This window comes from Lagenorhynchus albirostris, chromosome 7, assembly GCF_949774975.1.
Source record: "Lagenorhynchus albirostris chromosome 7, mLagAlb1.1, whole genome shotgun sequence".
NCBI lineage: Eukaryota > Metazoa > Chordata > Mammalia > Artiodactyla > Delphinidae > Lagenorhynchus > Lagenorhynchus albirostris.
Genome location: NC_083101.1, coordinates 38,967,750 through 38,983,617, shown reverse-complemented (window position 1 = coordinate 38,983,617; position 15,868 = coordinate 38,967,750). Strand labels below are relative to the sequence as shown.

At 43.2% G+C, this 15,868-nt stretch overlaps 1 protein-coding gene across 4 annotated transcripts in view; it reads left to right on the top strand.

Annotated features, from left to right (window-relative positions):
• The window catches only part of LOC132522859 (spermatogenesis-associated protein 31D4-like), a 205,999-nt gene that overhangs the window by 14,721 nt on the left and 175,410 nt on the right, over positions 1–15,868 (top strand). For 3 of the 4 annotated variants that reach the window (XR_009541358.1, XR_009541357.1, XR_009541356.1), the window contains exon 2: positions 14,943–15,034. The gene's annotated coding sequence lies outside the window, so the exon portion shown is untranslated. Of the gene's footprint in view, positions 1–14,417; positions 14,456–14,942; positions 15,035–15,868 lie in introns of all 4 variants that reach the window. The other variant, XM_060153415.1, reaches the window with a different exon arrangement.

Below are 15,868 nucleotides of genomic sequence, written 5' to 3'. Positions count from 1 at the left end.
CTGGTGGTCATTCCTGAGTTCACTGGTCTAAGTACTTTATACATGAATTCATTTATTCTTCACAACAATTCTAAAATCGGTACTATTATCACCTCCTGTGCTGGTTAATTTTACGTGTCAACTTGACTATGCCCAGATAGCTGTTAAAACATTACTTCTGGGTGTGTCTGTGGGAGTGTTTCTGGAAGAGATTAGCATTTGAATCAGTAGACCAAGTAAAGAAGATAGTCTTCACCAACATGGGTGGGCATCATTCAATGGATAGAACAAAGAGGAAGGGCAAATTTGCTCTTTGCTTGAGCTGAGACAGACATCTTCTGCCCTCCAACATCAGCACTCCTGGTTCTAGAGCCTTAGGACTTCGACTGAATTACACACTGGCTTCCCTGTTTCTCCAGCTTGAAGACTGCAGATTGTGGGGCTTCTCAGCCTCCACAGTCATGTGAGCCAATTCCTATAATAAATCTCCCCTCATCTCTCTTTCTCTCTGCATATATGTACATCCTATTGCTTCTTTTTCTCTGGAGAACTCTATTACAACTCCATTTCACATATGGGAATACTGAGGCACAGAGAGTTAATAGCTTTCCCCAAATCTCACAGCTAGTGGGTGGCAGAGCCGCTCTGCAGTCAGCATTCCTTAAGCAGGGTGCCTGCCACCCCTCAGGTAGATTAGTGACTACCCCTTTGAGCTAAGTCCTAACTTCTGGGTTTAACTGAAGGAGCTGGACCTGGAGAAGTCCAGTTTGGAAATGGTTGGAGTTCCTGTCACCCAGGAGCATGAGAAAAGCCCTGGAAGAAGAGAGTCCTCTTGAGCTCACGGACAGTAGCGGCAACACAAAAGTGGCACATTTTTGAACAGGCGCAAGATTTGTCAAGATAAACTACATCTGCTCTGATTCTTTCCTGGCATCCTTTTTTCTTCACTTCCAGTCCTTAAGGAAATTGAAGCAGCTTGTAGTAAGGCTTGTTCTTTCCCAGGGCTTCTCGGTCTCCTGTGCAGTTAGTTTGAGTGGGCAAACGTGCGCTTTACCACAGGGAAGGGAGAGTAGACACGGTTGGAAAATGTGCCTGGTAGCGCTTCTAGGAGAGGGGATTTCTCCTCCCTCTCATCACAAATGGTTACTCTGGGAGACTCCCTTTTGCCCTTGGATTTCCACCCCCTTTCTACTCTCTTCTTGGCCTCCTCCCTCACCGTCCTCCATTCCCTCCAAATGACAACCTTGGACACATTTATTGAAGGGTGTCGTTACTGTAAGACACTATGTTCCGTCTTTCTCTATTTTGCTTCCTGCCGTCCTGAAGCACCAGGCTAGTGTTCCCAGTGCATTCTGAGGATACTTAGACTAATGAGGTAAACAGAGGTAGGGAGCCTTGCTTAGGAGTCCTGGCCTTGGCCCCAGCTTTCTCTACACGTGAATCAGAGACGCACTGATTTCGAAGTGCGTAGGTATGGGAGCTGGTTATGTCACTTGCCCAGCTAGTTCTTTTTCCCCATTTGGCTGTTCAGGGTGTTTCTGTTCTTCCCTTCAGCAAAGATCCCTGGAGGAGTAGAGAGGGCAGTGACAGGAGCTGTACCTCAGAACCCTTTTCTGAACTTCTGATATCAGGAGGACAGTGTTAGGTAATGCTAACTGGCTGGGGTAAGAGAGGCAAAGGTATGTAGTCCCGACAGAGCCCACAAAGGGACTGGCTGTACCTTTGTCAATATTGAATCAAGAGCCATAAAATATTTCATCTTCTCTAATCCAATAATCCCACTGTTGGAACTGTGTCCGAGGAAAGAGTTCAAAGTAAGACAAGATAATTACAAGTATACCTGGTGCCCAGATCTTAGTTTCTAAATACTGTTATGCATGGATGGGTAACACAGCCCCTTGGAGAAATCACTCATTCCGATCTGGGGCAGGGAGACCTCTCACTGTCAATAAGTAAAATGGTGCTCAGAGGATGAAGAGTTTTGGGTGGAGAGGTAGTGAATTCTGCTTTGGCTTGAGTTTGGGGTAGCTGGGAGATACACAGCTGGAGATGTTCAGTGGGGGATGCATAGATGTGGATGTGTAGGTCTGTGTAGACATATAGGTATAAATATAGATATGGTGCAAATGGATAATAGGGGCCGAATAGTTCCCTACATCACTTTGCAGAAAAGTTCTCTCAGATGCTTGGGAACATGCGTATTTCTGGGACCCACCTCGGGGAGCAGGACAAACTGCATTTTAAGGTATTCTCCAAATCACATTTTGTGCACGTATCAGTCTAAGAAATACTTATTTAAAAGATTGTGAAAATGCAAAGAGCCATTATGAGACTGAGAAGATAGAGAAGTAAGAGGTAGCCCTGGATAATACAGTCCACAGAGCCAAGAAACAGAGTGTTTTACTGCGGAGCCCTGGACCATGTTGCTGAGAGGGCAAAAGAGTTACTACAAGCATGAATGTAAAAAGAGAAGCCATAAAAGAATAGAAGAACATATGGGTAAAATTCTACCTGATCACAAGATAGAAGGCTTTGTAAGCATAAAAGCAAAGGAAGAAAACAAAGTATTGCCACGTTTAACCACATGAATGTTAAATACTTCAGCAGGTGAAAAAAATGACAAACATTAATATAAGAAATGGGGGGGAAAAAAAGAAAGGGGGAAATCTTGTAGCATAGATGACCAAGTAAAGTAATATCATTAATATATGAAACTTATATAATCCACTCAGGAAACTATGACTATCCTAGTAGAAAAATGAGCAAACACACAAACAGGCAATTCCCAAAGGAAATACAATTGTCAATTATATGAAAAAAATGAATATGAAATGCATATTAAAGCAAAAATGAAATGCCTTTTTTTCCCAGATTCCCCATATAAGTGAGATCATGCAGTATTGTCTTTGTCTGACTTATCCCACTTAGTATGATGCCCAAAATACCATTTTTAACTCCTCAAATTGGCAAATACTGGTACCAAAAAGTGTAGTAATGCTCTGGCCTAGAGAGTCAAGGGAAACAAGCAAAGTCCTCCACTGTTAGTAGAATGTATTTGGTGCAATTTTTCTGAAAGGCATTTGGAAGTATATACCAAAAATTTGAAAATATTTCTACCCTTCAAAAGCAATTCTGCTTCTAGGAATTTATCTTTCACAGTTATGTAAAAAGATGTTCTCTCCAGTATTATTGGTAATATCAACAAACTGGAAACAACTTGAACGCCCAACAACAGTGATTTGGTTCAATAAATTATGGAAGTCATATAATGCTATATTTTCAAAAGCCTTTACAAAGCATGCTTCAGTAAAAGGATTCCAAACTTGGGTTCCAGGCAGTAATAGAAGTGATTGAAGTAGTCTGGATATAAAGTGAAGACATGGAGAAAAGAAGAACTATTTCATTTTCCTTAGTTCTATCACTTTTTTTTTAAGAGTGTTAAGTGAAATTATAAACAGCAACTGACAATCTCAGTTGGAGCACAATAGGGAGCAGTGGGGACTGCAGTAAAGTAGAAAGCACAGCCCTATCTCACAGGATCAGCTGAGCTCCATGTGGTTGAACACCCTGTGAGCCAATCACATCTATTTATTGGCTACCAATTTACAACCTTTGCTTTCAAATTTTTTGGCAAGAAAATGTTCATAATTGTTAAGTGAAAATAAATAGGTTCCACAGTAGTAACTGTCTAATAGTGAATGTAGTATATCATACTATGATACTGAATTGGATAATACTTGTGTGTATTTGTATGTGTGTATGTGTGTACATCTTAATATATGCACAGAAAAAAGCCTAGAAAGAGATAAGCCAAAATGTGACTTTATGTAGGCCTTTGTGATCACAAGCTGTTTTAATTTTTTCTTTAATATCTTTGCATTTTTAATATTTTCCATAACAAATGCATACACATTACTTTTAAAAACAACCAAACCCACCAACAAAAGTTTATTTTGAAAACACCTAGGCTCAGTTTTGACGTTCAGGAAGGATTTTCCTGAAAAAGCACAGATGGAGTCCTCTCTAGCAGTTGTACTGTCAGCTCTTCACCTGAAGCTGGGTCTGGTAAGCTTGGTGGTTGTTGTTGTTATTATTCTATTGTCTTTGAAATGCTCACTGGCTTTTGGCAACCTTGTGCTCATCACCATTGCCAAGAAGTTTATGGAAGTGTGAGCCAGTGAGAGTTTACCCATTCTAAGTTTTGAAAAAGTTCTATTTCTTCATAGTTAGAGATGTACACTTTAATAAAGATAACCATACAAACGTACACTATCAACTCCAGACCTGGCAGTGCTATTAGTTTAAACAGCATGAATCCCTGTGCTATACTTCAGTTGTTCAAACGTCCTTATGAAAACAGTTATGAAAAAGTTGCCATTCATACAGGTATGTGGGCAGTCTTTTTTTGTTGTTCTTTACATCGGCAGTCTTAAACATCAATAAGTTGGCTGTTTTCCCCTGAGCTGGAGAACAGCGGCCGATTCACACTTTGGAAGTCAGACCAGCAAATCTAGAGAAGGCGAATACAGAGTTGCGAACCTGTGAGTGCTTTTATTCCCTTCACAGACTTCCAGAGCAAAATGGATTGCTTTGCAATTGTGAAGGGGAAAAAAGAAAAGAAGGAAAGAATGTGTTGGCCTTGTCTGCCTGCGGTTTGAGTAGAGGGGATTTTTTTTTTCTTTTTTTGGACGAAGAGTGGGATCTTAATGGGTGCTCCTAGTCGGCCGAGGCAGCCTCTGAAAGCTCCTCTTTGTCAGAGGAGTCCAAGATAGAAGGAGCCATTGTTTCCCAGTCTGAAGTTATCACTCTTCCCTTTATCCTTTCTTTTGGCCCTTTTAGTGTTTGCTTTATCAGAATATTTTAATCCCTACTGTGGTGACTGGTGTAATTTATCTCATTAAGCCTCTCCTATTTTCTTCTGTTTACATGACCAATATCATTATGTTTTATGGGGCTTATTCCAACAAGCCACTCCTTTGTCCCATTGTTTCAGCTCTAGGCCAAAAATCAACAAACGGAGTTTTATCTTTCCAATCTTGGACCTCACCTACTTGTCATTCAGTTTGTACAGGTTGCATGAAGAGCATGTTCCTTTGAAAACAAAGCAAGGATTCATTTTTATGACCTAAAACCAAACAATTACCTTTCTCAAAAGGTCCTGGTCATCTCTTATAGACTGGCAGAGACTCACCTTATGAGGTGGAAAAAAAGCAGATACTTTCCTTGTGGGTTGAAAGCCCAAAGTCCCCTAGCAATAACACCCTGCTTCCTAACCAGTGTATCTTCCATAGTGTATGGAATATCCTAGAAGCAGAGAACCTGAGCACTGGAAGGCACCTGGTGAGGTTATCTCATCCAAACCCCTGCCCTTCAGCAAGACCACACCCAGGCCAGACTGAGGCAGACCAGAGGAGAATCAGTCGCTTTTAAAGGTATATGAAGGAGAGCCTTCACTCAACCAGTCACAAATATCATGTCAGAAAATTCCTTCTCTAAAAAACCAGCCTAATAAAAGCTTTGTCATTTCCTCAGTCACTCTTTTTCTTTTCCAGATCGAAAATAACAGGGTACCATCCTCAGGGAATCAACAACAGTTTAATGAGCAGTAACTTCCTACAAGGCAGTGGTTCTCAGACCTTAGTGCACATCAGAACTGCCTGGAGGCTTATTAAAAACACACATTGCTGGACCCCACCCTCTAGAGTTTCTGATTCCTGAGATGGAGCAAAGCTGGAGAATTTGCATTTCTAGCAAGTTCCCAGGTGATGCTGATGCTGTCAGACCAGGGATCCCACTTTGAGAACTGCTGATCCTAGAACTCGAAAGGAGAAATATGAGGATAATTAAGAGGCAGAAACAAGTGGAGTAACAGCAAGTTAAACAAGTTAACCTCTACATAGAAAATGGTAAATGCCTATCAGATAAGTTCTTTGCTGTCAGACAGAGGCCAGTGGGGGAAGGCTGACCACAAGCGGTGATTTAGGATGTTAGCCATTAACACAGGGACCTGTGGGAGCACAGCTGAGGAGCGCGGTGTTCTGGGTAGGTGGGGAAGAGGCCAGGAAGGCTACCTGCAGAACTGGAGGCCTGAGGAGTAATTGCTGGGTTGACTTTTAAAGAAGGGAAAGTATCCAGGCAAAGGTCAGGGCTAGGTATGTGCTCTTCCAGTGGAAGGAACTGTATGGAATTAAAGAGGAGTCGTGGAGTTTTTACGGAAGAGCAAGTCATCCAATTTTCTCAGAGGGGAGAGTGGCAAACGAGGTTGTGATGACAGAACTGCAGAGGTAGGCGGGGGCTAGATCACGAAGGAACGTCAGAGCTGGTTTAAGGAGTCTGGCAGTATTCTAAAGGCCATTATTTGGCATGTAATATAAAGAACAATTTAATAAGACTCCATGAACATCAGAGATGAAAAGAGAATACACAGCTATCCCCAATCCTTGTACTTCCTTCTCTGTAACTAGGACATCTCTACCGGGTTTACTCTGGTTTGCAGCTGATGTCGAGGCCTTGCTAAGTTTCTAGCCTAAGTGTGGACAAAATTCCCTTTCCTTTTAGTTTAGTTGAGAGCTTTTGGAGTTTCATAAAGGGAAATTTGTAAAGACACTAGGCAAACATATATGAAGCCAAAGTGAATAGAGAGAATACAGAAGTTGGGTCTAGAGATAAACAGATGCTTCTAGCTCCAGCTTTCACTAGCTATACAGCCTTGAGCATGTTACTTAACTTCCTGTGCCACAGTTTCTGTATTTAAATAGAGACCTAATTCCCTAACAAGATCCATAAGATCTTATGTGTTCTGCCCCCTACCTGCCTTTTCAGCCTCATCTTATGTCCACTGATCTTACTCTTCTATTTATTTATTTTTGGCTACATTGGGTTTTTGGTGGTGCACGCAGGCTTTCTCTAGTTGCAGCGAGCAGGGGCTACTCTTTGTTGCGGTGTGCAGACTTCTCATCGCAGTGGCTTCTCTTGTTGTGGAGCACGGGCTGTAGGCGCACGGGCTCAGTAGTTGTGGCACAGGGGCTTAGCTGCTCCGTGGCGTGTGGGATCTTCCCAGACCAGGGATCGAACCCTTGTCCCCTGCATTGGCAGGCGGATTCTTAACTACTGCACCACCAGGGAAATTCCTGATCTTACTCTTTCTGCTCCATCTGCATAAATCTTCTTCAAGCTCGTGTTTGTCATGCTCCCTTCTACCACAGGGCCTTTGCACGTACTGTGTCCTCTGTCTGCAATAGTCTTGCCTCCCTCTTCAGTAATTACTAGATTTAGATGTAAGGCCCACCCCCTCTAGGAAATCTTTGATCTCTCTGAATAGGTAAAATCCCTCCATAGGCTTTTTTACTATGAGGAACTTATATGATAGCACTTAATATTGTTATTTGTGTAACTGTTTGCTTGATGTTTCTCTTCTCCTAAACCAGGGGTCAGCAAACTATCTCCATCTTTGGCCTGCAGCCTGTTTTTGTAAATAAAGTTTTATTGAAAAGCAGCCATGCCCACTTATTTCGATATGATCTGTGGCCACTTTTGTACTACAGTGGCAGAGCTGAGTAGTTAGAGCAGACTTTATGGCTTGAAAAGCCTAAATATTACTCTGGCCCTTTACAGAAAAGAAGCTGCCAGTTCCTGTACTTGACTATAGTCTCCATGAGAGCACGTACAAAGTCTATTTTTGCTTACTCACATATCTTCAGCATCTAGCCCAGTGTCTGCTACATGGAAGATGCACAATGAATAAATAAATGAATAAACAAACGAACAATAAATGCAAGGAGATTTCTTTAAATGTCTCTTTTACTAGAGTGTTGAAAGGGTTAAATAAGATAATATATGTTAAGAACCCAGCAGTATAGTGCCTGAAACATAGCAGATGGTTAATAAATGTTGGTAGTTATTACTATTCTCAATCTTTCCTTAGTGCATTTTAGTCTTCTCTCTGGGTCTGGACCTAAGCTGTCCCCTTGGCCCTGGGCTGAGTTGCATTCCTGTCCTTCACCTATCCTACATTCTCTTGCCCTCTGGCCTTTGCATATCTATTTCTGACTCTAGGATTCTTTTCTTGGTCTCAGATTCTTAGGAATGTCTTCTCCACTCTTCCTAGAGATTTCCTTCTAGGATGTTCAGTCTATTTGAAGCATATTATTCTCAAACCTTGTCGTAGCCTTAGGGTGACCCTCCTTTAACCTATCCCAGGGGCTTGGCTCCACGAGGGTCATCTAAGTGATGGCGGTTTCGTCTTATTTTATGGCCACCTCTTTCAGGGACAGCAGACGATTTCTTCTCTTCTGGTTCGGCAGGAGAAGCTGTAGGATTGGAGGAGAGCTCCTAATAAGAGAGCAATGAACAGAGGCTCGGGAACTGAACCTGTGTAGCTTTAAGGCAGAAGGGATCGAAGCGCAGCCCAGAGGCTGTTCAGCCTGGACACAGGCCCAGCTGGTGCAGAACCTAAAAGGAGGGGGTTTAGTAAAACCAGGGGTCAGCTAACTGTAACCTACAGGCCAAATCCAGGCTGTCTCCCATTTTTCTGTCCCTTTCATGCTAAGAATGTTTTTTGCCTTTTTAAATGGTTGGGGGGAAAAAAATCAAAAGAAGAATATTTTGTGATACATAAAAACTATATGAAAGGGCTTCCCTGGTGGCGCAGTGGTTGGGAGTCCGCCTGCCGATGCAGGGGACGCAGGTTCGTGCCCCGCTCCGGGAAGATCCCACATGCCGCGGAGCGGCTGGGCCCGTGAGCCATGGCCGCTGAGCCTGCGCGTCCGGAGCCTGTGCTCCGCAACGGGAGAGGCCACAGCAGTGAGAGGCCCGCGTACCACAAAAAAAAAAAGAAAAAAAAAGCTGTATGAAACTCAAATTTCAGTGTCCACAATAAAGTCTTACTGGAACACAGCTGTGCTCATTCATTTACATCTGTGGCTGCTTTCACGTCACAACAGCAGAGTAGTTGGCATCAGAGACCATAAAGCTGAAGATGTTTACTGATAGGCCCTTTAGAGAAAAGGTTTGCCAACCTCTGAGTTATACAAGTAGCCTGAGCTGTGGACAGTGACTTTGACCTGAGCTCGTGAGAGCCTCTTTTGAGCTCAGTGTTGCATGGCCTCTACAAACCCCACCAGATCCCAGCCCAGGGTGCAGCCCAGGGTGAGGTAGGGAGAGAATGGGTTAATTAGGTGGGTTAATGAGAGGAATCACTCTTGAAGGAGGTGGGAAGGGATGAGATGAGAGAACACAACAGTCTGGTTCAAATGCTGGTTTCGCCACTTAGAGCAGTGGGAGCTTGAGCCAGTGTCTTACCTTCTCTAATCAGCAGTTCCCATATTTTAAAATGTGAATAATTATCCTCTCACATATACAGTGACATGGTGAACACCAAATGAGCTAATGCGTGCAACAAAACCTGGGGTGTGGTAGGCACTCAATAAATATTCACTACTATTACTATGTGCGGATGGAGTACACCAGTGGAAGAGTTGGCTTTGGGGAGGAAAAAGCCATCTCAGTGCATCCCGTGGAACAGTGTCAAAAAGTAGACATTGGAGACACACAGACCTGGGTTCGATTCTGCCTCTGCTGGTGTACGCATCCCTGTTGTATGACCCTAAGGAAGTTGATTAACTTCTCTGAGCCTCAGTACCCCGCCCCCGGCTACCCCTCCTTTATGTAACTCAGATGTCAAGTGGGACCTTCCTACTCTTTGATTTAGGAAACATTTCCTTATGGAACCACCTGCCACTATCTCAAGTAAAACACATGGGGCTCCTGTTTCACCCTGTGCCAACAAGGCCATTCAGAAAATTCTCTTTCAACAAGCATTTCACGAATTGAGTAAATTTACTGGAGATTTGAAGAGCTATACTTCTGAGCGTGGGATCATATTGTGCCCCACACAGTCTTTTTCTAAACCTCCTCCCCTCCTCTTGCTTCTACCTCCCTTCTTTCTGAGTGCAGAGCCCACAGTACACACCCCCCTTTCTCCACCCATTTCCCTATACACCCCGTTGTAGCCAAAAGAGGCTGGTCAAGACATTTCACCACAAAGATGGTTCTGTCCCCAAGAGGAATCCTCCTACCAGCTGCTAAAAGGATAAATTTCCTCTATCCCCTAACAAGCAAAATAGGGATAATTATGACTACCTCACAAAGTGTTTGGGGGAATTAAATGAGGTAATGTGTCTGCCAGCTCCTGGCATGAAAAAGGCATCCCCTCCCCTCTTGATTCTTACTTTGAGATTTGAAGGAACAAAGAGAGAAGCTGGGAGATATTTTGACATAGGGGCGAGGGTTGATAAAGCAGCCAGGAAGGTCATCTCCTTGACCATCACCCTCCAGTGAAGTAGAAGAGATTATTTGCCAGGAGAAACTGGGAGAGGTGGAGGGACTTGGGGCGGAAGCCAGACAAGTCTGGTTTGTCTTGGAGTCCATCCAAAAGGGTTTAGTTACTAAAACAGCAGTTCCTCTACATAAATCCTTCAGGTTCTTGAAAAATATTATTAACTCACTCCTGCATCATAAATAATCCTAATTTTATTAATTTTGCCTCTCAGGCCGAGGCATAGCTCCTGCACAGCCCCCTCTCCTGAGCATATAGCTGAAGGGGCAAGGTCCCCAGGCAGAGGGCAGTACCTGTGCCCTGGGCTGAATGGTGTTACGTGGGCTGCAATTTAAACTGTCATTCCCTGATGTTTTCCAAGCCCTTTCAGAGTGGGCTCTTCTTAATAATCTTTCCTTAGGTGTAGGACTCAGAATGGGTGGTTTATTGGCAAGGTTCTGCGTGCAGAGGCATGGGAATTCTGTTACTTGTCTACTTGGCCTTGTTTGATGTCCTGTTTGCATTAGTATTCTTTTTCTTTCTTTCTTTTTTTTTTTAACCGCAGAAGTTTTTGGTTTTTTTTACTCCTTCCGAAAGAGCTGATAAATGGCTCTCTTCCATTTTGCTTTGGGCCAAGGATGTTTCTACCCAATGTTGTGAAAACAAATGGTCCTGATTAGTCAATGCCAAGTTGTATCCTCTACCCTAAGAGGCCCTTGCTCTCCTCTCTAACTGCCCCCACCCACCTCCCTCCCTCCATCCTTCCCTCCCTCCATCCTTCCCTCCCTCCCTCTCTCTCTATCTCTCTCTCTTTTTTTCTTTTTTACCTGAGATTTCTCATAGTTTTCTTTCCAAAGCAAAGCTAAGTGGAAGGGTTAACAACACCTGTCTCTTTATATGGTGTTGTTTGGGGCTTAAGGAAAAAGAAAACAACCTAGGAGTTTAGGAAACAAGTGTTCAGTTCCTGTTAGTCCACTGTGTGTCTTCTGAAAGAGGCTTTATTAAATGTTTTGGTTTTATGACTTACTGTTTTCCCCAAATGTAAAAATAATTTGTGTGTGTGTGTAAAACATGGAGACACCAAAAAATATAAAGAAATGTAAATAAAAACCATGTACTGAGTTCTTCCCCTGTCGGAAACCCCACTGTTAACATCTTTTTTTTTTTTTTTTAATTTATTTTTGGCTGCGTTGGGTCTTCATTGCTGCACACGGGCTTTCTTTAGTTGTGGTGAGCGGGGGCTACTCTTTGTTGCGGTGCATGGGCTTCTCACTGCAGTGGCTTCTCTTGTTGTAGGGCACGGGCTCTAGGCACGCAGACTTCAGTAGTTGTGGCACTCGGGCTCAGTAGTTGTGGCACGTGGGCTCTAGAGCACAGGCTCAGTAGTTGCGGCGCATGGGTTTAGTTGCTCCGCGGCATGTGGGATCCTCCCGGACCAGGGCTCGAACCTGTGTCCCCTGCATTGGCACACGGATTCCTAACCACTGCGCCACCAGGGAAGCCCTGTTAACATCTTGATGCATTTCCCTAGACTTTTTTCTCTGCAAATGGGCGTACATAGTTACCAAATGAGATCCTGTTGTGCACACAGTTTTTTGTTTTTTTTATTTGACTTTATTTTATTTTATTTTTTAACATCTTCATTGGAGTATAATTGCTTTACAATGGTTTGTTAGTTTCTGCTGTATAACAAAGTGAATCAGCTATACATATATATACATCCCCATATCTCCTCCCTCTTGCGTCTCCCTCCCACCCTCCCTCTCCCACCCCCACCCCCCACCCCTCTAGGTAGTCACAAAGCACCGAGCTGATCTCCCTGTGCTATGCGGCTGCTTCCCACTAGCTATTTTACATTTGGTAGTGTATATATGTCCATGCCACTCTGTCACTTCGTCCCAGCTTACCCTTCCCCCTCCCTGTGTCCTCAAGTCCATTCTCTAGTAGATCTGCGTCTTTATTCCTGTCCTGCCCCTAGGTTCTTCAGAACCTGTTTTTTTTTTTAGATTCCATATATATGTGTTAACATATGGTATTTGTTTTGCTGTTTCTGACTTACTTCACTCTGTATGACAGTCTCTAGGTCCAACCACCTCACTACAAATAACTCAATTTCATTTCTTTTTATGGCTGAGTAATATTCCATTGTATATATGTGCCACATCTTCTTTTTTTTTTTTTTTTCAGTACGCAGGCCTCTCACTGTTGTGGCCTCTCCCGTTGCGGAGCACAGGCTCCGGACGCGCAGGCTCAGTGGCCATGGCTCACGGGCCCAGCCGCTCCGTAGCATGTGGGATCTTCCCGGACCAGGGCATGAACCCGTGTCCCCTGCATCGGCAGGCGGACTCTCAACCACTGCGCCACCAGGGAAGCCCCACATCTTCTTTATCCATTCATCTGTTGATGGACACTTAGGTTGCTTCCATGTCCTGCCTATTGTAAATAGAGCTGCAATGAACATTGTGGTACATGTCTCTTTTTGAATTATGGTTTTCTCAGGGTATATGCCCAGTAGTGGGATTGCTGGGTCGTATGGTAGTTCTATTTTTAGTTTTTTGAGGAACCTCCAAACTGTTCTCCATAGTGGCTGTATCAATTTACATTCCTACCAACAGTGCAAGAGGGTTCCCTTTTCTCCACACCTTCTCCAGGATTTATTGTTTGTAGATTTTTTGATGATGGCCATTTTGACTGGAGTGAGGTGATACCTCATTGTAGTTTTGATTTGCATTTCTCTAATGATTAGTGATTTTGAGCATCCTTTCATGTGTTTGTTGGCAATCTATATGTCTTCTCTGGAGAAATGTCTGTTTAGGTCTTCTGCCCATTTTTGGATTGAGTTGTTTCTTTTTTTGATATTGAGCTGCATGAGCTGCTTGTATATTTTGGAGATTAATCCTTTATCAGTTGCTTCATTAGCAAGTATTTTCTCCTATTCTCAGGGTTGTCTTTTTTTCTTGTTTATGGTTTCCTTTGCTGTGCAAAAGCTTTGAAGTTTCATTAGGTCCCATTTGTTTATTTTTGTTTTTATTTCCATTTCTCTAGGAGGTGGGTCAAAAAGGATCTTGCTGTGATTTATGTCATAGAGTGTTCTGCCTATGTTTTCCTCTAAGAGTTTTATAGTGTCTGGCCCTACATTTAGGTCTTTAATCCATTTTGAGTTTATTTTTGTGTATGGTGTTAGGGAGTGTTCTAATTTCATTCTTTTGCATGTAGCTATCCAGTTTTCCCAGCACCACTTATTGAAGAGGCTGTCTTTTCTCCATTCTATATTCTTGCCTCCTTTATCAAAGATAAGGTGACCATATGTGTGTGGGTTCGTCTCTGGGCTTTCTCTCCTGTTCCGTTGATCTATATTTCTGTTTTTGTGCCAGTACCATACTGTCTTGATTACTGTAGCTTTGTAGTATAGTCTGAAGTCAGGGAGCCTGATTTCTCCAGGTTCGTTTTTCTTTCTCAAGATTGCTTTGGCTATTCGGGGTCTTTTGTGTTTCCATACAAATTGGTGCACACAGTTTTGAAGCCTGCTTTTCTGCTTAACATTTATTTCATGAGCATTTCCTCATCATAAAAATTCATCAAAAGCACCCCTCTTAATGGCTATGTAGTACTTGTAGTATTTGCTGTCCCTAACCTAATCATTCTCAGATTGTTCCACATGTAGCCTGTGTCCAGTTTTCCACCATATAAATAATGCTGCAGTGAGCTTGTTTGTACTTTGTCCTTGTGTATCTCAAAATTCCCATGGAAAGTATTCCTAGAAGTAGGATTACTGGCAAAATGGAATCCTGGAACTTCACATTAGTCTTTACTGACTTCAGTCAGCCCAAGGTGTTTCCCGTTGGATCACATAACAAAGTTTTTAGTAACTAAAATAGCAAAAGGACTAGCTGATGTTTGCATATTGCTGGTTTCATGGTATGCAGCTTGGAGACAATATAATATAATGATGTTGTGTCATAATTATGATTTGGAGATATTCCAAGGTGATAATAGTAATAGCTAACATTTACTGGGTGGTTAATACGTGCTAGGCTCTGTTTCGAGTGTTTCACAGGTACTAACTCATTTAATCTCACCACAAGTCTAAGAAGTAATTAGTATTATTATCCCCATTTTATAGATGGGAAAGCTGAGGCAAGAGAGGGGTCAAACTACAAGGTAAGTGGCTGAGCCAAGATTGAAACCCAAGCATTTTGGCTTGGAATCCATGCCCTTAAAGCACTTGATGACCCTGCCTGGAAGTAACCAGGTGGGTAAGATTCTTCACCCCCGACATGCCATGGCTGCAGTGCAGCGGGAAGGGGGATGGTGAATCCACTGCTCACTGCCGAGTTGCAGCCCTCCTTCCCCCAGCTCTCATTGCCCCCTTCCCTAGCTGTGCACCCGCCTGGGTAAGGACAGGAGAGAAACCAAGCTGCAAAAAGCACCCAGTTCTGTATCTGAAGGGGAAGAGGAACATATATCAAGGTGGTCTCAGGAAACTGCTTATTCGGGAAGGGAGGGAAGAAATAAATGAAAAAACACTGCTTCAGGGTCTTGGTTTTTTTGTTTTGTTTTCATTTTTGGTTTTGACAATCATTAGAGCATTAGACTTGCCTAATTAGAAGCAATGTTTCCCTTACGTTTTTCACCAATTTCATTTCAGTGGGTTCCTGGCTCATCTGTTGATGCAGTGCCAGAAGTGAGCTGCAGAACAGGAGTTACTGGAGATGACAGTGACCATGAGTCCTGAAGGAGGTAACTAATCATTTTTGGTCCTGTCCACTGCTGAGCGCCTTGGTTACAAATGACCTCTAGACAACTGTTCAACGTGGATGGTTCTAAAGGCACCTTGTTGGAGAGAGCGCTGCATGGGACTGGAGTTCTGATTAATGGCCATTTTCTTTTGTCCCACCTCCTTGTGTTTCCTTAAAATAATACTGGTGTTACAAAAGACTACACAGGGTGTTTCTGTTTAGGTAAAGTCGACTGGTGCCGGGGTGAAACAAAACATAACACAACCACTGCAGCAAAACACAAACACAGAGCAAATCCATCCTGCTTCACCTCCCCCTGGCCAGGTTCCACATAAGGAAACCCAGCCAGAGGAGTTCCCTCGGTTCGCACTGGCTCAGGACAGAAATGTATAAAACTTTGAACAGCAGTGACCCAGGGAAGAAATGAATCACAGAACCTTTCAGGGATGTGGCCAGCCTAGAACTCCTCCCACGGGTGTAGGTCTCTGCAGTGGGGGACCTGGAACAGCCAGAAATATACCTTCAGTGTTTGCTCTGCCCGGATCGGGCACATAGAGGCATTCAACCAACGTATGCTTAATTGCAGTGGGTTCTGTTGGAGTGAATGGAATAGTAAAAGGCAGAAGGAGACATGCTTTTTCCTTTTATTTTGAAATAGTCTAAGAGCACTAATAATAATAGTAGTAATAATAATAGTTAACACTGTTTCCTGTGGGCCAGGCCCTGTTCCAAGCAGTCTCTCCTTCCCTCAGGGGCAACCTCTATCCTTATCTATAATACCATAAGTTAGTTGGCAAAAGGAGATGTTTATTAGGGGGGAAATTATCAATGTTCA